General features: G+C 38.1%; 1 protein-coding gene across 9 annotated transcripts in view; it reads left to right on the top strand.

The window, feature by feature from the left end:
- Nucleotides 1-23,472, top strand: part of LOC310902999 (uncharacterized protein) — a 322,682-nt gene that overhangs the window by 168,257 nt on the left and 130,953 nt on the right. For 5 of the 9 annotated variants that reach the window (XR_014587205.1, XR_014587206.1, XM_083845497.1 and 2 more), the window contains 2 exons: nucleotides 1,055-1,164; nucleotides 2,936-3,079. The gene's annotated coding sequence lies outside the window, so the exon portion shown is untranslated. Of the gene's footprint in view, nucleotides 1-1,054; nucleotides 1,165-2,935; nucleotides 3,080-14,616; nucleotides 14,652-23,255; nucleotides 23,271-23,472 lie in introns of those variants that run through there. The other 4 variants (XR_014587208.1, XR_014587209.1, XR_014587210.1 and 1 more) reach the window with 2 other exon arrangements.

Genomic DNA, 23,472 nt, shown 5'->3' on the forward strand with positions numbered 1-23,472 from the left:
CCAATAACTATAAGGCTCAAACCAGCATGGAGAAATAGGTGTAGTCTTCAAGACACATGATGTAATTGATTTTTTATTTTATTTTATTTTTGAGTGGCTTCTTAATGTTAGTTTATAATGCCATGATTTTTCTGACTGCTCTTACTAATTCATTGCATATTGTGATAGTGGAAAAAATAGCAGCACAAGCATTCCCAGCATGTTCCATCTCAGGGTTCTTTTCTGCAGTGTTCCGTGCAGAACATCATTCATGAAAAAGATGTTTCTGCTGCCTATGGATGCTCCAAAAGTATAATACCACCTTTGGTACTGTGGTTCAAAAAGTTCCACGTAAACCAAGCTAGGAAGAGGGTTTTAATAACCATGCTTTTTGTTGTTGTTTTCTAGAAAGTTACTTTGCTATTCTCAGCTTCTTTTTGGTATTTCTGAAGGCACTAGATTTGCCCTAACTAGTGCTATACCCAAAATAAATGTGTGATGATTTTTTTATTTTTTTTTATCTCACTAGAATTCTTTAGGCTCTAAAAGGGATGTTTGTTTGAAGGCTTTCTGGCAATGGCATTAAATAATGTTTGGGTGTTTTTCTGTTTCAGATCATTTTAATTAATTATTTAAAATGTTTTGGGTTTCAATTCTGACGAATATATATTGCGTGCAAATGGTGATCTTGGTTTACTCAATTGTTTTGAAAGAGAAGAAATTTTAATTACTTTCTGTAATTAATACAACAGAGGTTAGAAGCATCCAGTTTTCAGCAGATGTTTTTCTAGGTCAAAAATTCATAGGCATATCATTTTTCTTCTCTGTTTTTGAAGATGATTGTTTATAGTGTGACATTTTCTTTGTCTCAATAAATAAATTATTGTCTATTATATTTTGTTTCTTTCCAGAGGATCTGATTATGACTCTTATCCTGCAGTTTTGCAAATATATAAGCTTTAATATTTAAAAATGAGATTCTCAGGTCATCTGCTGTTATTTCCAGCACAACTGAATAGGAATGCATATAGGGCTTTATGTGATTTATCTCTCTTTCACTTGTCTGTATTCTTAGGTGGAATGGCTGTACTACAGTCTCAAGACTGTTTTGAATTGTCCTGAATGACCTAGTCAGCAGAGTAAAAGCGAAGTCCTCTTTGGCTGCAGAAAAGAAAAGAAGTGAAGGTTTGTGGTATCCTCTTGCTGGTGTGTAAGTAATTACCCACTGCATAAATCAGAGGTGGATATGACTCAAGATGTCCTATAGTCCATTTGTCTGCCCTGTGAGTGTCATACTTGGATTAAAATGTCAGTATTACGCAGTATTTTGTAAGTTGTCACTCATAATATCTTTAGCAGGGAGCCCTTAGACTGCTAGAGCAGTTTAAATAACATGGATACGTTCTGCAAGTGCTAGGTCCTATGCTCGTTTCTTTATTAACGTGGCTGTTAATGGCAAAGGAACTGAAGACCTTGTGATTATTTAAGCTTTTCCTTCCAGTGGGCTCTTGAAAACGAGTGTCTTTGATAATATTAAAAGTGTTGCTAATGTCCCTTTCTTGTTGAGCACTGGCAAAAATCCCAACTGTCACAGGAGCTCCAGAAGAGGCTGACAGAAGTGCATGCCACCTGAAAGTAGCTATGTAATCTGGGTTAGAGTTGTTCACGTACTCTTGTAAACAGCATTAACCTGTTACCAGTGATGAGTCTTACCTGGATGAATATTACGGAGTTCTGAGGCGCTTTAAGAAACATAAAACTGAATATGCTGTTTGAATAACTTTTTATGTAAACAAACGTCTATAATGAAGTATATATACCTATATAAGAGTACATTTAAGAAGGTGTTTATCATAATTGTGAGTAGTAAGATCTCAGCAAAAACACTGCTATGTGATTTGTATCCTTACAACTCAGCAGCTATAATGAAGCTTTTCTGTGCCAAGCACTAGAATATAAGTTCATATTATGAATTTTAAGGAAAAAGAATGCAACTGCTGCTTTAAACTGTAGAAGAGAATTTTTAACATCCCCAAGTTGTTTTCTTAAAATAGGTTATTATAATAATGCTGTGATTAAATGGTACAACTTTGCTGAAATACACAATTTAGAACACAGTTGTCAGCTTTGGGAATTAATCTTTTAATTTTTGCCCAGGAAAGCCTTGGCACATTTGCATATTACACAACTGATATATATATATATGTATTGTTTTAATCATTGCTAGAAAGGTGGTTTAGATGCATCAGAGAATTTACCTATGTACCTGTTATTGCAAGCAGGGTTTAGGACACCCAGGTGTATCTAAAAAAAAAAAAAAAAAAAGTGGTTTTTGAAAATGATATGCACAAGGACTGGATAGAGAAAATAGTCTAATTCTAGCCTGCGATAGTGATGAGGCCAAAATCTAATCTGGTTTTGTACTAATAAATTGCAGAATACCTTAGCAGAATTTCACTAGATAGTTCATAGACCCTCCATGCACTTTACACAAGATCCACAAATAATTCGTATAAGCTGAATGTGATAAAGTGTATGCTTTATGCTCAGCTGAAGAGATTTAACATGGAACCAAATTATCTCTTCCAGGTCTGACTGGGTAGCCAGTTAGAAACAGCTGCTGGGAACTGTGGTGTGATAGAGCTGAGAGGAGTTTCAAAAAGACCAAAAAAAAAAAAAAAAAAGGTCATGCAGCAGTGGTAGGAACAACATGGACAAACTACAAAGGCAGGAAAAAGTGTTCTGTTCTTCGGTTATTGAACAAGAACAAGGAGGGGAGTCCATAATTAAAGGTTCCTTTGTTCTGTGTCACAGGGAATGGGATGTGAGAACTGCAGAGCTAATGGGCTGAGAATTCCTGTGTCCTAAGATTGCAGAGGGACACCATACTGTGTATGTGACCCCTCTGGTCTTTGGGTTATGATTTAGTCACAACACTTTTTCCCCCAACTTTCAGGCCCACTTCCTCTGGATGGGAAGACAGATGATCAAGTGACATCTGCACTAAGTCTAGCAGTTCTCACTCAGAGGATTCTGTTGGTGCCTTATCCGTCCTGGATGATGTAAAGATTCTACAGAGAGTGCTAAGAACTTCAAGCAGGTAAGTGATTCTGAGAATGTGTGTCAGCCAGTGAAACTTGGACAAGCATGTGTATTTGGAAAGTTGTAGGGGCGGCTGCTGAACTACAGAGGCAATTAGTCTGACCAGCTACGCAGATCTCAGCATCTTGGAGGTAAGCTGAGGAGAAGCTTCTACTTGTGATTTCGCAGGCTTTGTGTACTAACCCACAGCAAATAGGAAACATGTAATGCGTGCTTTCTATAGTGTCTATTTGCCTATAACCTTTGCTCTTTTGTAAAACTTTGTTATGCATAATCTTTACACTGTTAAAGGTCCCTCTTTCTTGAAAAAAAGAAATCTGTTATTTATTCAAAACAATACTCTGTTAATTTCTGAGGCTGTAGGCTCAGTATCACAGGGCAAGAATGACAGGAAAGCTAAGCAGAATTGTAACAGCATAAATCTGTGATGCATTTATTTATAATGATGTTATATTTATAGTGATGCATATATTTATTAAAGGCTAGGACAGAAAAAAGAAAACTTTTCCCTTTAATTTGTCTTCCCAAGCCTACTGGTGGCTGAGAATACAGTTTGTACTGAGTATGCTTTCTGAAGGGAAAGATGTGCTGGATGCACCCACTGATTTGACAGAAGCAGTAGCAGTTCCTGTGGCTTCAGTAAAGAGTAAGAGAGAGGTGATAAGTAGGGTCTTCCATAGAAAAGGTGTAGCTTAAACTGCGTAAGGAATGACCACAATAAAAAAATTGCTTTTATGTTTATAATCTGATCAGCCTTTTGCTACTTGCTTTATGGCTATATTAAGCCCTTACTAAGTGTCTTAGTTTAATATCATATATGCTATCTTTATGCTGTGTGTTTGGATTTCACGTGTCATCTCCATCCTACGATGTAAGTATGCATAATCACATCATGATTTTTATGTGAATGATAAATTGCAAGATGAATGGTTTAAAAAGATTGAAAAAAAACAAGAAAAGTACATTTTAATATAAAGTAGATTGCCCTACAGAAGGTTATGGAGTGGCATAATACAAATAATTTTAACATTTCTGGATATGAGGTTTTTAAACAACCACTTCTACAATAACTGTATTTTCATGTTCAGTCAGTGCACTGTACTGTGCTGGTACCTTACCTACCCTCACATTTCTTTCCCCTGTGTATCAGCAAGAGTGAGGGGAGACATCTTTGGGCAAAGTACTTGGGGGAAAAAAGAATACTAAAGAAATGATATATGTCACCTTGCCATCATAGGCATGTTCTTTAAAGCTCTGATGCACAACTTACTGAATGTGGGCCATCTATTCAGCCTCTGCAGAATCCCATTGCCTTCTGGAATAGTCAGCTTGGGCACAGTGATGTGACCATAAAGCAAACTGCTGTGCAAGGGCTGGAAATATCACCGGCTGTATTCCATTGCTTTGGTTCTAAGGGCATGAAAATAATGAAAGCTGGAGTAAGTGTAAGCAATCTGAAAAAAAAAACCCACAATGTCAGAGTTTCCCTATATTTAAAAAAATATTCTACCCCTATATTTCTTGATTCTTCTTTTCTCTTTGTGTATTACTAAACCTAGGCTGAAAGATGAGAGAAAAAAAATAAAAGGGGGGGCAGAGAAATCAAGCATGGTTTTTCTACTTAAAATGAATGCAAAGGCTCTCAATGACTTCGGTGGGTGCATCTCTGTTTGTACTTTGCTTTCAAATAAGTGTGCCTTTGAAGCAAATCTGATCACCACCACTTACTGTGCTCTGGTTTGCATTATGAAGTGATCTTAGACAAACTGAGTTTCTTTTGTGCTAGGTTGAACCGAAGGATGCATTCCAGAAGTATGCCTAGCGCATACAAACCTCAAATCAACATTTAGACCAAGAGATAAGAGAAGGGCTGATCTGGAAAAAAAAAAAATCAAATTTAACAGATGTAATGTGGATGCGCAGTTCTATGTGCAGCTGTTTCATATTATAAGCCTTCTCCTGCTAGGCCACAATATTTGTGAATACAGACGTGAGCCATGAATGCAGGATTGGCCTATGTATCCTTGTTGAAAGGCACTATTCTTTTTGATGCTTTAGCAGCTTCTTAAGAAAACCGTGAGTGTTGTGATGGCTTACAGAAATTGGGAGCAATTCAGTCCAGTTTTAAATTGAAATTGAAGTCATCAAAAGGAAGGAAATACCTGAAATTAATTTGAAACTGTAATTCATCTTCTAAGTTTAAAAATATTGTAGATGATAATTTAGAGGTTCCTTGTCTGGAAGTGTTATTACCAAGCACCATCAATGTGCTTGAATGGTTAAAATGTAAAAATGTTGCAAAATAGGACTTTTTCTGCATTCATGTCTTTGCAGGACTGATTTACCATCACAAATCAAATATTCTGCTTAGAGTTCAGTAGCTAGGCTGGATTTGCATTCTTTCTGTTTCTTTAATTACATCTTTATTCAGTTATGGAGGGGGCTTATAAATAAGTTTCAAAGTTGGACAGCTATCTTTTATGACAGGAAACTGGAAGAGATACATGGTATATGTTTTTATGCATTAAATGAGTTTTGTGCAGTCTTACAGCATATGACCTTCTAATTGTGACCACTTAAAAATTTATTATTAGTGATCTCAATTTATTAGAGATAACGTTAAAAAAAATCAAGGGCATAAAAAGACGTCACATAGCATGTGTTTGCTCATTAGATATGACAGTAACTCTGCTGGGGAAATTAATACTGATATGTATATTGAAACAGAAATACACTGGAGAGGAACAGAGGCTGAGTGCTGTTCTTTGCCAGTGTTAATGATGAGAAGATAAAACATGAATGCGTATTGACTACAACTTCCCATACACTAAGTATGTTTCATTTCTTGGTAGGTTCCTCCATGTACCATTTGAGTTCCCTGAGACAAATGGCGTTACCAGTAATATTCCCATACTCATGTACTTTCTTGCACTACTTGATATAGTTAATGCAGTAAAGCCCTCAGAATGGAGTCATTTTTCCTAGCTATGATTATACTACAAAATCTGTGAGATATGCTGCAGCCTATGCAGACTTCATAGTGTACGTGAAGGCAGGGGCACTCAATATACGTATTGGGCATTACGCAAATGCCTCCATTTTTCTGGCTTTATTTGTGGGGTACGCAAATCTGTGTCCCTGTTGCTGTTTCTGGTAGCAAGCCAGCAGTTCTTGTTTACCAGGCAGGAGTAGGGCAGGAGGCTGTTTTGCCAAATTTTTTGTTGTTTAGCTCTTAATTCAGAGCTCTTAATGTTTAGCTCTTAATTTAGAGAATTTAGAGCTGTACTAAACTGTACATTTTAGTTGCATTTTAAAAGTATTTGCGTATATTTTGACCTAGTGAGTTTCTTTTACCACTGTACTCTCACTTCTTGGCCTGTTATCTCCAGCTGAGTACCTCTGAAGTGTTTGTACGCTAACATGTGCAGCATGGGGATTAAACAGGAGGAATTGGAAACCTGTGTGCAGTTGAAGTGTTATTGGGATCATAGAGAGGTGGTGAGATTAGCTTACATGACTGCAATGCTGTGGTGTATGGATCCAGGCTGTGGGGGAAGGACAGGCCAGGAAGGTGAGCAGGGGAAGGTGGTGTTGATGTGAGAGCAGCTGGAATATGTGATGCTCTGCCTAGGGAGGCAGGGTCATGAGCCAGCTGGAAGTTAATGGTTTAGGATTAGGGGTAAACCAATGTGGGTGACCGTGTGATGGGTGTTGGCTACAAACTCTCTGACCAAGCAAACATAGGATATGACATTTTCCTTATGGTGGAAGAAGCCACATGTTTGCAGGCCATACTCCTTGCAGGGTTCTTTAACCTCATTGTCATCTTCTGGAAGATCAATACAACAGGACACAAGAAATCCAACTGGTCTCATGGCTTCAGTGACCACGAAATGGCGGAGTTCAAGATCGTCAGAGGAGGTAGCAAGGCAAATAGCAGGATCACAACCATTGATCTCAAGAAACCAGTCTGGCCTGTTGAGAGATTTACATGGAACAATCCCATGGGATATGTTCCTGAATAGAAGAGGGGCCTGGGAGAGCTGTTTTTCTTTTTTTTTTCCCCTCAAGAATCATGTCCTCCAAGCTCAAGAATCATAGAATATCCTGAGTTGAAAGGGACCCATAAGGATCATCTAGTCCAACTCCTGGCACCGCACAGGTCTGCCCAAAAGTTTAGACCATGTGTCTAAGTGCACAGTCCAATCTCTTCTTAAATTCAGACAGGCTTGGTGCAGTGACTACTTCACTGGGGAGCCTGTTCCAGTGTGCGACCACCCTCTCGGTGAAGAACCTCTTCCTGATGTCCAGCCTAAACTTCCCCTGCCTCAGATTAACACTGTTCCCGCGGATGCTGTCACTGGTGATAACGGAGAATACGTCACCTGCCCCTCCACTCCCCCTCATGAGGAAGTTGTAGACCGTGATGAGGTCCCCCCTCAGCCTCCTCTTCTCCAGGCTGAACAGGCCCAGTGACCTCAGCCACTCCTCATATGTCTTCCCTTCTAGGCCCTTCACCATCTTAGTTGCCCTCCTCTGGACGCTCTCCAACAGTTTCACGTCCTTTTGTACTGTGGTGCCCAGAACTGCACACAGTACTTGAGGTGAGGCCGCACCAGCACAGAGCAGAGGGACAATCACTTCCCTCGACCGACTAGCGATGCCGTGCTTGATGCACCCCAGGCTACGGTTGGCCCTCCTGGCTGCCAGGGCACACTGCTGGCTCATATTCAACTTGCTGTCAACCACAACCCCCAGATCGCTCTCTGCGGGGCTGCTCTCCAGCATCTCGTCACCCAGTCTGTACGTATAGCCAGGGTTGCCCCGTCCCAGGTGCAGGACCCAGCACTTGAATGGTCCGCGCTGACATGTAGGGTATTGAGCAGAGGTGGCAGAAGACCCTTCCGGATGAGCAAGAAGGTTCTGACAAAATGTAAACATGAAAAGGAAACCCATAAGGTGGAAGCAGGGTTATGTCACCTGGAAGGAATAAAGAGACAGCCCAACTATGGTTAAATCTGGCAAAAGACCTGAACGGCAACAAGAAAAGTTTTTATAGGCTTGCCAGAAGCAAAAGGGAAGAGTAAGGTGAATGTGATTCCACTGCTGAATAGGCTAGGGGACCTGGCAACAAAGGACATGGAAGAGGTTGAGATTGTCACTGCCTTCTTCATCTCAAGTTCTAAGAGTAAGATTCAGAAATCCCTGGAAGATGCTCAAAACCTGACTGCACATGGACCTGAACAGTCAGATCAAGCTGCCCCTGCTTTGAGCAGGGGAGTTGGTCAGTTGGTCTAGACAATTTCCAGAGGTCCTTTCCAACCTCGATGGTTCTGTGATTTGGCTGCTTATGAGAAGCATGATGAAATAATAGCATGAAGTATAGGTAGTTGTAGAATCAAACTTGCAGACTGGCCACAGCTGTGGAGAGAGGTGAAAAAAAATGCTGAGGGGCAGATTTAGTTGCATAAAGCCTGCTTGGTTTTAAACATAAAAAAGTCTCAATAATTAAGAACAGTAAGTATGTTACGAATCAGTGATATAATGAACATCTTGGCTGGTTACTGCCTATATGGACAAGTGCTTCATCTGCATTGGGATTCTCCAGGAGAACAGCACATGGGACACTGCTGATATAGTTTCCTTTCATGTCAGTTTCTTTACTTTGTTCTTAGTTCTGTCCTTCTGAAACTTGGATCAGATATAAGCAACTCCCACTACAAAAGTTCCCATAGCAACATCACTTAGGAATTATGAATAAACTGCATGCCATCAGCAGATTCCTAGTTTAGATGCAGCTGTGCTGACTGCTGTTTTTGCTGGCTTAGTTTATGGTGGTTGGGAGCATAGGAGCTTCAGCTATCTACACCAACAGAAGAAAACCTCTTTTAATATGCATGGTACCTCCAGCAGAAGGACCTGTTGCTTTAGCTATACTGATGTAACTGCTAGGAATCAAAACTTGATCAGTGCAGGAAGTCTCTAGGATTTTAAGTGCCTTGAAGTGTAAGGAATATAGATCCCTTTTGCCCTGTATTCATGAATGTGAGAAACAAAGTTGTGTTTTTGCAGTAGAAAGTGTTTTTGCAGTGAGATTTTTCTCACATGTAGTACCTTTAGGACCGTGGAGGACCTGGCTTCTGTGCTCTAAAGTGATACTTCTAACAACACATGCTGGTTACATGCAAAAAAATGTTTTAGTAGTGAGTAGAAACAATCTTCTGTCCCCTCACTTTTATCAGATGATGATCTATGACCCAAAAGGTCACAGCAGTCGATCAGAGCCACTACATTATTGAAGCACCAGTTCCCTGGATGTGAGGATCTGAATAAAAAGCTGCGAGTATCTTTCTTTTTTATTTATTTAACTTGGTATAGAAAAATTGTTCCTAGCCCAAAATTAATTGCCAACAGGTTTGTCTTTGTTTTTGCCTTTCAGGTTTGTTCATAAGCATTAGCCAGAAACTTAAGCCTTCCTCTAATATTCATTCTTGCATTCCTCTTATTATTGGGTTATAGGTCCTTATAACCTCACCCCCAAAAAGCAGAAGCTGTACTCTTTGCAGGTCACTGGCAAACAGTGAGCCTTAATTATTTTAAGCATAGGTAAGGATGGTGAAATAAAACCTATTTTTTCTGTATCTGCTTTTTGAACATTATGACCAGGATGTTTTTTCCTCTCCACTAGGCAAGAAAGTGGAAATCAAGCAAACCGCTGAAAATTTCTACTTTAGCAGCATAACCAAGTCTTTGTTACCATTATCCTCTCTGCAGCAGATTCAAAGGGGCATGCGTAGTCTTTTGCTACTTCTTTATTGGTGTCACAACCAGTCTAATTCAAGAATTTCATAATTTTTTGTAACTTAAGCTGCTAGAATAGTAATGGAGTATATGCTTTCTTATGATCGAAGGGGTATAGATCAAGGAGATGGCTCAAAATTAGTTTCATAGAAATAGCAGAGGAGTGTTTAGTGTGTAAAAATTTCTATTTTTCTTGTAGGGTAATACTGCCTCTTAGCAGTACCTGGCTTACTAATGGTAAGTTTGAGACCCCTCTGATAACACATTTGAATGCTCAGATTCTTATTTATTTATTTTTAACAGAAGCTACTTTCATGCTATATGGTTAAGGTCATCAGATAGTACTCAAATTCATGATTTATATGAAGTTCTCCTATAAGGTCAGGTTAGCAGGGTCCATAGGAATGTTTGTTTGAGGACAGATATTTTGTGCACTTGGAGAATGGAAAAATTACTCAGTGTCTCCCTTTTTCATTCTGTTAGTCTTTTTATAAACAACTCTAATGGTCTAACTTTACATGTCTATCAGTATCCTAATAAACTGAAGGAATAAGCACTCTGCAAAACAGATTCTGGTATCTTTTTAACAGAGAATGGAGTTAAATGAAAATTTCTTGTTGTTTATACTGGCATTGTTTTCTGGTTTGAGGATTGCCATCTCTGGCTCACATCATCAGTTTCTGCAGAAGAGAAAAGTCATTCTCAAAAGAAGCCTGTGAAGAACTCCAGGTCAATGTAGTTAGTTCTGCTGGCAACAGGAGGAAAAAGCTATTGCTCAGCTGTGGAAATAGAGGGAAAGGTGTCATAAATTTTTATATTGTCCTTCAGCATCCAAGTCTATAATAATCTCTAGAAATTTCTTGGTAATTACTCTAAAGTAGCCTGTGAAGGCAATTTGAATTGAGTACTGTCGTGTCAAAAAGGGAGCTATAATAGGGAGAGAAAATATTTGCCTGTATGTTTATGTACATGTCCACACACGGGTGTGCATGCTGTGGTTGCCTCAAGTGTACTTGTGTAGCGTAGATACTGTCAGCTTTGGTACAGTTACAAGGACTGTTTGTTTATTCTGATTATTGCCAGGGTAGACAAAGGCCTCTAGTGCTGCCAAAAGAGTTATTTTCAAAGCAAGCGGTATTCACTCTGCTTAGATGTTGGTGACCTCTCCTCTGCTAACGTTTAACTTCTCCAGATAAGCCTGGAGTTACCTGGAAGTCAAGGGAAATGCAGTAGTATTAGTGATGAAAACTGAATGTAGTTTCTACCTTTGCTAATGAATTACATAAACATGGCTTTCTCCTGAGCAGGTGAATGAGGTATAAATTATTTTGGATAGCATTCCTAAAATGAACACAGGAGTTTGCAATATTTTGTGGAGGTAGTAAAAATTAAAGAGGCATTGTATGAGGTGCCTATCAATCCATCACCTTCCAGCTGTGAGATAAGTGTGTGCATTTGACAAGAATCTTTCCTACTGGCTTGCTCTGCTCAAGTAAAGACAATGATTTGAAGCCCCTCAGCAGAGGATACGTTTATGCCATATGAATGTCATACTAGTTATCCATTTCATGTTGGGAATTTAATTAACAGAATATGGACTTTCAGAAGACAAAGTATATACAAATCTCTCTTGTGGGAGAGAAATTGTTTTTACTTACACTGAAATTTTCAAATGTTAGAAGTTGTTCTGTATGGTAAAAGAGCTCTGTAGTTTTCATTTGTTTCCAATACATTTTATTATTTAATAGAGTTCTTTTTATAGACATGCTCTATAATTTATTACTATATAGTGGGAGCATATATTAGATTTTGTAGTTGAAGTAACATGGATACTTAATTTTAGAATAAGAGAGTAAATTCAGAAGTAAGCATGGCCATAGAGTTTCTGTAGTAAGTTTATGTTAACAAACAGATTTTTCTTAAACCCAAGAAATGGTTTATGATTTGGTAGTGGCCTGTGGCAGCTAGTGCCACTCATTCCAGAGGAAATGATGGCAAATGGAGAGGAAGATGCATACCAGTCTCCTGTAGTACAGTTGCTGCCTCGTGTATTCACAAAGATATGTAATGCTAATGCAGGCAAATAGACTGCAGAGATAGCTATTGTCCATCTACTGTTCTCTAACGAAATGATAAAATTGAGTAAGAAAGAATCATCTAGGTAGAAAAGCAATCAGTTCAAGACAGTATAGTAGTCATATGGGGGCAGAGGGGAGGACATCAGAAAAGGTCAGCTAAGAATCTTGCAGGGAATTGTAATAATGGCATTATAAAATCCCTTATCTCAAAGGCACTTCAGGTTTATTCCTGAGGACCTCATTCAACCATTACACACAAAAAAATTTTAGCCAAAAAAAAAGGTTTTGGATAGTGTCAGTTCAGCTTGTAAGAGGGGAAGAGCTCATGCATAGATACCAGTCATTTGCTCTTCTGCCCTGAGGTTCTAGCACTGTGTCTTTGATTATTGTAGGCTTCAAATGGGCAAAAGCCTGGTTGGCTCTGCCTGGCTGCATTTCATCTGTTTTCCATAATCTTGTTTTGGTAAAATACAAAGAAAGTAGAGCTAATTATGACAGACTAAATGTGCAAATGTAGAAAGTGAGTATTTTGGTCTAATTTGGAACGTACTTTCCAAAAGGAAAATGAGTAGTGAATTGGCTAGCTATTGGGTAAGTCCTTTTAGGCATGTGGGAGCAGTGCCGTTGCAGGTATAGGACTGCATGGCGCAGGTGAAACTCCAGCTGGGAAACACTTATTGCACAAGTAGTTTGGACTGCAGGGAAAGTGTAAAGACTGCACGCTACTGGAATGCTGAAGGAAGGACCATTAGAGAATGCTGCTGTCCTTCCCCATTTCCTGCTTCCTGATTAGTGCCTGGAGCAAGCCCCTTGAATCAAAATGTAGGCCAAAGCAAGGTTGATTTGACTTCCCATGTGACCCAGAGAAGCATTCAGACTATACTACAATATATGGGTCCATGATTGCTTTCTACTTTGTTTCAGTCAAGCACAGCTCTCAAGAAATAAAGCACCTACACCATAGTAAGTTGTAATGGCATTATGCCTGGGAATTTACCTTACGCTTCAGCCCTCAGTTACTTAGCCTGAGAAGTGTGTACTGGCTGTATATGATTATATAACATACTTCATAAAAGAAAATCTCTGAAGAGGAATTACGAAGGTATAAGTAGACTGCTGCTGTATTGGAAACAATTTTCTAGATGGACCTCTGTATCAGTGGAGGGCCATTGTGAAGTATAAAGTGGAGTGGTTTGTCTCCAAGCTGTATGTTAAAGCAAGAGCTGCCTTTCTGAAAATGTACTAAAAGTAACCCTTTGTGCTGAATTTCAAAAGCACTTGATCTCAGCTCAATGCTGATCCTATTCAAGTTTGTGGCAACAGGACTAGCCCAGCAGTGAACTGTTCTGGAGTTATTCACCACCACCTCCCAAGCTTCCAGCACTGTGTTACAGAGAGAAGTCCTTTGTCTGTAGAGGAGTGCTAGGCAGCTGTTAGTTCTTATACAGTTCTATTTAGAACTTTAATAATCGATAACTGTAATTCACCCTTAATTCTGCTGCACATAAACCATTCAAGCTGTGCTCTAGCAGTTTTTGCCATTGTTGGACTCATACAGTGAATTACAACCTTTGTTCAGTGAGCAGGACAGCTGATAGCTGGCTCTGTAGTTTACTTCTTGGAATTTTATATTTAATAGAATTATAAACAGATGTTTTTTAATATTGGAGAAAAATCAATCCAAACTTTTGGAAACTTTGTTCTCATTTGAGCCTTTTGTAATCACTGTATAAACTATACTTGTTTCTGTCATCTAAATTGAAAGAGAAAGAAGTGCTGTGGCAACCATATTTAATCCTTAAATTAAAGGAGAGGACAATGAAAAGTAAGAATAAGTGGTTTCTAAAACCTTATGACAGCCTGTGAATTTTACAAGTGAATAATTGAATACCTTTTCTCCTTGAAGGCCAAATGCTTCTTGCCTAATCTCTCATGTTTTCATGTGGACCCATAATAGGATCCCTTGTGAGTCATGTAGGGTCTTACTTTCTGTTTTTGTTGTTTATTTTAATCAGTTTTCATATATAATGACTTCTCTTTTGTTTCCAGCTGCTTCAACTGACCAGCTACCAGAATGTAAAGTAGCACTAACACAAGATCTCTTTGTCACTGTGATCTTTACCATTCAACCTACTTGAGTGGCCCACCTATAAGATAAAAATTGTAGACAATGCTTAAGAAATGTTCCCCCTATCTTTTCCATACTACAGGGTGGGTCTATCTGGTACTTATGCACTCATGCTCTCTATTGCAAGCAGGTGCTCTCTCTCCTTCCATTTCTGACTTATGTTTGTCAGAAAATTTGTAAATGCAGTGAAAGAGTTTAGATACCTAATTTAGGTACTGTCCTGGTTCCAGTTAGGACAGAGTTAATTTTCCTCCTAGTAGCTGGTAGGGTGCTATGTTTTGGATTAGGATGAGAAGAGCGCTGATAACAGGCTGATGTTTTAATTGTTGCAGAGCAGTGTTTACACCAGGCCAAGGACTTTTCGGCTTCTCGCTCTGTCCTGCCAGCGAGCAGGCTGGGGGTGCAGCAGGAGCTGGGAGGGGACAGACCCAGGACAGCTGACCCAAACTGGCCAAAGGGGTATTCCATACCATCTGACGTCATGCTAAACAATATATAGGGGTGGCTGGCCGGGGTGGGGGGGCCGGCTGCTCGGGGATAGGCTGGGCATCGGTCAGCGGGTGGTGAGCAATTGCATTGTGCATCACTTGTTTCTTACACATTATTATTATTAATACTATTATCATTATCACTATTATTATTATTGTTATTATTATTTTCCTGTCTTAATAAACTGTCTTTATCTCAACTCCCAGGCTTCACTTTCCCATTTCTCTCCCCCATCCCAGAGAGGGAGGGGGGAGGGTGAGCGAACGGCTGTGTGGTGTTTAGCTGCCAGCCGGGTTAAACCACAACAGGTACCTAATTCCTTTTCAGGATTGTCTTCCATGCCTCAGTGTTTCTATTTCCCCTTTAACCCAGATACAGTTTTAAAAACGGACGAAGCTTTCCAATGGTTTTGGTGGAAATTTCCATGTGTAAGAATTAGTTTATTGTCTCTGTCACTTTAAATAAATTGGACTTTTAAATTCAGAATATTGCCATTTATTTTTAATATGTAAGATAGTGTGCTTTGTGAACGAGAAACCATGGCTTTTAATTACTCTAGTATTTGTTTAATTTCTTAGTAATCACTACAGCAAATTCTGATGGATCATAGCATTTTTGCTTTTCTTTCTTTTTTTTACCTTATCTCCTGTGTTTGAGTTAGTAATGTGTAATTTTTTGCTTTCTGCACTGTCATTCTGGAGTTCTCATCCATGTGGTGATATTGGCAGGATTTATGAGTAACTGGCATTGTGTCTTAAGGAAAATGGGGTTGTAATATGTTTTGAAATACTATCATCACATCTTAAGAGATACGTAAAATGATGACATGAAGTGCTTTGGTGGGCCCTGTTGTAAAACTCTTAAAAATGTGAACAAAAAGAAGAGAGGACCTGCTATGATCAGAGTATATGTAAATGCAGTGCAAAGGGTACAGTCCAGGAGCCAATTTATAAAATTTATAGTCAGTCACTAAGTGTGTTTGAAATAATGAATTCAAGGAGAGGGCATAAAACCGTTTAGACTAGAAACCGAGTGAGGATTTTTCATTATCTACTGTCAGGTCTTTCCATATGAAAGCATTAGAAGCTTTGGCAGGGGGTTTGGACTAGATGATCTTCAGAGGTCCCTTCCAACCCCAGCCATTCTGTGGTTCTGTTATATAAATTAGATTGTCACAGTCTCACTAAAGACACCATGAATGGTGCATTTCAAGGAGATCCCCAAAGTACCACCTTAGGTACTTGTGGAATGGCCATGTAGTGCAATGGCGTCATTAGAAATTGAGCCCCCAAAGAGATGCATGACTCAACTTTTAAGCACTTGAGGTTTATGCAGTCCAGAAAACACCTTCAAACTAAACAGCAATGTTTGTCATTTATATTTCTCTACTAGATCTTGGAAGAATACTACATGATTTTATACACTAGTAGAGAAGGTAATATTCTTATTGTGACTCTTTAGCTACAATACAGAAGAGGCTGACAAGTGTAGGGAGCTATACTGTTAAAAAGATGTTATTGGGAAGCAGTAATACGAAAGCCTGGAAAGAAAAGCTTTTGCTGAAACTTCACGAAGTTCATAGGGTTGTGGTGAATACTGAATAGAATGTCTCCAGGAGTAAAACTGAGGAGATTAGAGGTGCTCTACAACTAAAGTACTGTGAAAGCAGTTAAAAAAGCAAGAAGTTAAACCAATTTCCAAAGCGGATATTGATACAGTCCTTGTGCAGTGATATGATGAATATTGTGACTAAATATGTGTGAGACACAGTACATCGGTTATGAACTTAGCTGAAAATTTTCAATGCTTGGTATTTGATACTTGTTTGGTACTGCATTGCCTGGTTAAGGATTTAGTAAGCAAAATCCAAGTTTTAAGAAGTTAACTTGTAAATCAGCATGGAACTGTTTTCATTTTAATACAGTGGTTTTTGAGAGATTTTAGCAATGGGGAACAGAGCTCTAAAAGTCCCGTCTAATTAGTTGCAAGGAAAAAAAACCAACCTTAATTCAGATTTCAGTCTAACAGAAGAACACTTCAGAAACCATTACAGATTACTTAGGAGGAAATGACTGTCTGATTACTTAGGATCAAAAAGGAATTATGTTAATTTGAAAACACTATTAATGATACTTAAATTACATTTCAGTTTCTGAAATTAAAGATTATCTGAGTTGGGGAAATTTAAGTGTACAGGAAAAACTTCAGAAGTTCTAAATATTGGCTTTCAAAATCACGAAGTAGAAGGGAAAAAGCTTCTTTCTTTTACTGGTTAGCAAATGATACTTCCAAACTGGGACTTAACAGTAGCAAACAGAAACAGCTACCTTCTTGGTATCTACCTAGTCCCTAACAATTACTGACTCAGATTGTTTTTAATAAAACATCACACTCTCAGATTTTAATAGCTACCTCTTCAAATTTAACTGAGTTGTACAATGATGGCTTAGAAATAACTACACTAGTGTTTGCTGTTAACATCTGTTCTATTCATTTACTGAGAACAGTCTTCTATAAACCTTTGTATTGTATCTTTTTTAATTGTTCCTTATTTCTGATGGGGCATTGCATTTTCAAAAACGTTTATTGTTTCATTTAGTGTTCAAATTCGGAAAGCTTAAAGGCACTACTTTAATGAAATTAAAGATGGTTGTGTTGGCAGGTACCGTAAATGACACAACAATTGCCAAAGAAACAAAACCAATTAGTCATTTGGGGTCGTTAATACTGCATGTGCCTTAGCACCTCACATAAAATTAGAAAGGGATAATACACAGCAGGTGTAGGTATAATATATGAGGTAGGGGACAGTAGCTATTGTAATAATGATTCAAGTTTTACAACTTTGTGAGCTTCAGCCACAGAATTTGACAGAAGCATGTGATGGTAGAGCTGCTAATTGAGTTGTTTCAGTCTTAAATGATTGTTAGAATGGTGATTAAAATGACATGTTAGAATGGTGATTGAAATGTATTAAAAATATACTAAAAATGACTAGTGAACTTGATTATTACAATAATCAAAAATTACTTACATTGCACTCCATATGGAATGAATTTCAGGGCATTGAGATGAAAACAGAAGAAAAAATTGTGATTTTTGTAATGTTCAGTAACTGAATGTGATGTTCAGTCGAAGGGGTTTTTGCTGTGAAGAATGAAATTTTTGTCCAAAAACAAGTCAGCAAAAACAACAAAGGCAAAGCAGCCTTGTGTATTGAGAGAGTGAACAATTAAGTTACTCTTCTGGATTCACAATTTTCATGGCAGGACGTGGCAGCTCATTCTCAAAGTTCAGATTCACGTTAATGCTGAGAACAGGGAGGAGGTCTGGAAGTGAGTTTTTCTTCCTGCTTTCCCAAAGTCACTCATTTTTTTCATGTTTTTCAATCCTGTTTTGCTAGTTGATGGTTAGTTATGCAGGTCCTTTTTTTTCATATGGAATACCATATAAGCAACTGGATGAAAGTGGATACAGTTTAGAACACGGTATTTTACAGGTAATAGCAATCAGAATAGATATGGAAATTTGGGAACTTCATACATGATGAAATTGCTTGTCTTTAAGCCTTGCAGATTGCTAATTGAGCATAAATACGTGATTCAGGAGTATGGTGGATAACTTGGAGTACTGATTTCCCTTATTTTGAGTAACAACGATCTAGCTGTCCCCATGAACTGCTTAGGAGAGGAAACCTCCACATGTACTAATTCGATTGTTTGGGTAAAACAGAATAATGTTTAGTTTGTGAATTAGCATATTATTTCCCAGAAGAAAAAATAATCCAATCATATAATTTATTTTCCTCCAAATTCTTTGGTGTTTCTGTTTCTGCAGCTTTCCTTTTTGTGAGGAGGAAAACATATAATCAGGTCTGCTTGTTAGATCCCCTGTGCCTTCAGCCCTACCCTTTGCAGAAAATTCTCAGTTCAGAACATTTGTACGTATTACATTTATTTGTGGTATAAGATCCTGCAGTTTTTTGTCACAGTCAGAGGTGTGCCATTTGTCCTGTGCCTTCTGTCATCAGATCCCATGAGGCTGAGACAGCTACCGGGGGAAAAAAAGTAAAACACCAGGTACTGGAAACATTTATGTTCTGTGAGGGTTATGAAACCATTGTCAACTAAGCTAATAAAATCTTGCAGTTACTTCCCTCCCTCTGTCCTTTTAGTCTCTGGCTGTTCATCGTAATGTTTTCTCTGTAAATATCGAAATTTTTTATTGATCACTACTGGCAAGGTATTCTAATTAACAGTTAAATTCATTAAGTAAGCACATAGGAAACAACTCCATCTGGCTATAGAAAATGAAATGAATACAGGGTAGTTGTGAACCTGTGATTGCAGTGTAAAACCCGTATGAATAGGTGTTTGTGAAAACATTCAGGTATCATTGCCTAAGTATAATATTTTTACATATTAAGGTTATCAAAATTTTTCATGAGGAAAATGAATCTTAAATACTTTCTCAGTTCATAAGGAAGGTTAATGTCAAATGACATTTTTCTATAATAACAAAGAACAAAAATATTAGCGAGTGGTTACAGGCTTGGAGAAGTGAAGGAACAGGAAAAGGGATTAGAAATGGATGACTTTGCAAATTGTGTGATCTTTGTAGGATCACACAATGGTACAGTGAAGAAATAAATGCATGGGGGGGGAGGGGGTGGGTATTAGTATACAGAATGGGCAAGAAAATCCACAAACTGGCACATTATTAGAATGGAGATGGGATGGCATTTGATGTGGAAACAAAACCCAGAGAAAAAATAATTTGAATACTAGAAGAGGGGTGGTTGGAACATAATACGTTTTGTACTGTGAATCAGTAACTGGAAGTCTTTTTTTAATTCAAAATTGAAATTTTAACTTACCTCAGTCTTGACTCAGTATAATCTGAAGTCAGTAGTATAAGATACAGGTCAAATCAGCAAAAGGGAGAGAATTCTTCTAATTTAATAACACGTTTATGATCTGACGAGGCCTCTAGTTAAATGTAGTATGTTACAGAAATGTTACTGAAATCCTACAGAAATAGTGATAATGAGAGATTGAGACAGACAATGCTAAAATGCTGTGTGATTTCTACTTTGTCAAGTTACTTACTCTTTCTACCCTGCTCTGATGTTTTTATGTAATAAAAGGGATTTTTTCTACTGGAAAGAGAGTGCTAAACTGTAAGAAATATAGCTGGAATGGAAAATATTTCTTAAGAACAACAAATAAGAGGTAATTGAATGAAATTAAAGAGTTCTTAAGAGTGAGCCATGTGCTACATTAGCCTGAGTATATCTGTTTTGTTAGGATCGTTCTTAAATTCCAAGGCTGCATTGATGTTAGTCATTGAGGTCAGTGACTAACAAGGTTCAAGCATGGCCTGGCCGCGGCTCACACAGCGCTTTAATTTTTTTCTTAGATTAGCTTAGTGTCCAGAAGGGTCTCTTATTATGAAGCAATATTTACATAGAATCAATGTTAACAGTCGTTGGAATGACTGTTAATTGATGCTAGCATTGGTTTGTTTTTTTGTTGACAAGCTTACAAGTTTTGTCCTATTGAGCGTTTCATTTCTTGAGTTTCTAGCTCCAATATTAGCTTAGTCTTTTTTTCTTTAGGACTCATTCCTGTGTTTTAACTTACTGTGTTCTTCCAGTCTGTATTCACTCTGTTACTCATAACTCATTTTCTCTGAATCCATAAATGGCTCCAAGGGACAGGCGTTTCTAATGGAGGATGTTTCAGAAGCTCAAATTAATGATTCATGAGTATGCAGGTGAATGCCAAATTGCCAGGTGGTTGTTCCAGAATTTCACTGTTCTGATGGAATATAGATTTCAAATACATGGGCTCAATGCTTCTCAGCAAGATGACTTCATTATAAGGCTGTTTTACTACTTTATGCTTTCTTATTTCTGTAAGTGGCAATAGCAAAGTATTTTTTCAAATTATTTCTGAGTTCTTAAACCGAGTAATTGTTACTTTGAGATTGTCAGTTAATTTAGAAGTCACTGTTTTCAAGAGAAGTCTACTTGCACATTATCACTGGTAAATGCTATAGACATATACTGAAATGCAAATGCTGGATACAAGCTGTTAATGGGGAAAAAATAACAGAACTCACAGATCTCAAAGAAATGCATGCAAATTGAAATCTCCAGCATGGGTGTGTATGGACTCTCTGGAATTCTTTCTGAAAATAGTTAGAGGTATGGTAATCCTTAGTATGTCATGAGATTTGTTGATCATAAGAAGAAATGGAAGACAGGCCTGTCACTTGGGACCTCAACAGACTTTGTGTTTTTTATTGACTGTTGCCACAGGGCTGTTCCTGTTGCTTCTCAGCTACAACATGGCACATTAGGAGAAAAAACATAGAGGTGTTAACAAAAGATATATGGGATCCAAAAAAAGCATGGTTAAATACAGCATGAGCTTAAGCAATATTCAGAAGTGTATCTTTGGCTTTCTATGACATTCACTAGATGAAAGAGTAATTAATGTAAAAATAACCTTTAATTATGTTATATTTTTATATAAAAGTATATTATAAAATACATTTTTATTAGAAATACAGTAATTTATAATTTATTAAAAATCCATGTTATACACTTAATATATATTATAAATTAAATGAATATTATTTTAGATACATATATATGTATAGCTGTCAAAATAAAGCATCTCTGCCTTTTAACAAACCAAGGACAGGTTCCCATTAGCAGAAGCTGAACTAGTGACATGAAAGAAGTAGGGCAGAGAGCACTGTGCTATTAATTACATTTTTTAAGAGTAGTTATCTACCTAAAGTTGTAATCAGGTGCATTTGAAAACCTAGTAAGGTACCTTAAACAAGAAAGTATACTTCTGACTTTGCATAGCTCAATACCAAGTGTAGCTACTCAAATTTGTGGGCTTTGGTACTGAGTCTTGTCAGTTGAAGAATTTGGACACAGCTCTCAGATGTAGGATTTGATTTTGGGGTGATACTGGGTGGAATAAGGAGTTGGACTCTGATTTTTGTGGATCCCTACCAACTCAGGATATTCTGTGATTCTGTGATTTTATATTTTTGTTTGAGAGTGGACTTGTATGGTGAAAGGAGATAATTATGCAGATTTTTAAATTGCTTTGTTTATTAGAAAAGTTTCATTTTCTGGAAAACCTCTTCCCTTTTTCATATAAGTTATTCTTACCTTTTCACTATTCACTGATTCTTGTTAACATCTGAGGATGCTCAGCTGCCCTCAGTGTAACATATCTGTAGTTCTCACATTTTTATGGTTGTGTATATTTTGTTACTTTCCTGGATTAATACTAATTTACGAAATACTTTGCCTTATTTATCCCTCTTCTATTTGAGCTACATTCACCATTCTTTCCTTGCTATGATGCTAGTTGAAAATGTCAACTTTTCTGTTGAGGGTAAACCCTCAGTTAGGATGCCAAAACGGGACCACCCAAACACAATTGCAATGACCAGTCTGCTTTGTGCACCCAGACTTTCCTCACAGCTGTCTTGGTCGCTTGGCCTACCTAACTGTTTCTGGTGCTGCCCCTGAGCTCCTGCACTGCACTTGAGCATGCTCTCACACATGCCCTTGATATAGACAGTGCTTTGTAAGGGTTCCCCTTTGCATAAAAGTATTTGAAGAAATCGAGACACTGAAATACTTACTTTTGTGGTGATTGATGAAACATCAGTTGCTGTGCCCAGTCTGAAGGAAATTGTTGACAAATGTAATCATCTAGCCAGATTTCAGAAAATTCAGACTACTTTCAAGTTTTCCCTCATGGTGCATTTTGTTTCACTTGATCCCTTTTGTAAAACACTGGGAAGTAAAACTTTTCTGCTCTCCATCAATTTCTTCTAGGAATCTGCATAAGCGCAGATGTCATTATTTAAGCTCTTCCCATCAGTCAGCCCTTTTAAAATCCTTTTAGGTGCACTAACATGCATTCAAGTAGAAAATTCTTGGACATCTTAGTCAGCTTTAGTTGTCTCTTAAAAGACATTTACATGGTGAATGAGTTTTCAAAGTATTTTAAAAGCAAAAAAAAAAGCCATTCTTCTGAGATCTCATATATTTAAGCAAAATATGTTTGCATTCAAACCATACTTGCTCAAGCCATACAAGCAACATATATATATATATATATTATTTTGAAATAAAGTAGGGTTTTACTGATACAGTGCTATTTCTAACAGGAAGCATGTATTTTTTCAGCAGTCATACTTGACTAGGTTATCTCAGCTGTTTTAAGTAATTAGTTTGGAAAAAAATCAACACAGCAGATCACAGAAGCACAGAACGGTTTGGGTTGGAAAGGACCTTAGAGTACATCTAGTTCCAACCCCCTGCCCTGGGCAGGGACACCTCCCACCAGCCCAGGCTGCCCGAAGCGCCATCCAGCCTGGCCTTGAACACCCCCAGGGATGGGGCATCCGCAGCTTCTCTGGGCAGCCTGTTTCTCACCACCTTCTGAGTAAATAATTTATTCCTTATATCTAATCTAAATCTCCCCTCTTTTAGTTTAAAACTGCTGCTCATTGTCCTATCACTACACTCCCTGACCGCCATGTCTTCTCAAATATGATGGACGGTGGCTGAGCAACTTTATCTGCCTGTCCCTCAGGACCAGTGGGGGCATCTTGTCAGGTCCCATGGACTTGTGCATCTTCAGGTTCCCTGGGTATGGTTTCAAACCTGATGATCTTCTACACCAGGCAGTTTTTCATTCTCCCAGTCCCTTTCTTTGCCTTCTGTGACTTGGGCTGCGTGTCTAGAGCACTCCTCAGTGAAGACTGAGGCAAAGTAGATGGAGGATGTATCTTTTCAGCTTACTTATTGTTGCACAATTATTATTTTTAATGTTTGGTCATTTTATTTTTAAT

Source organism: Anser anser, assembly GCF_964211835.1.
Source record: "Anser anser genome assembly, chromosome: 7".
NCBI lineage: Eukaryota > Metazoa > Chordata > Aves > Anseriformes > Anatidae > Anser > Anser anser.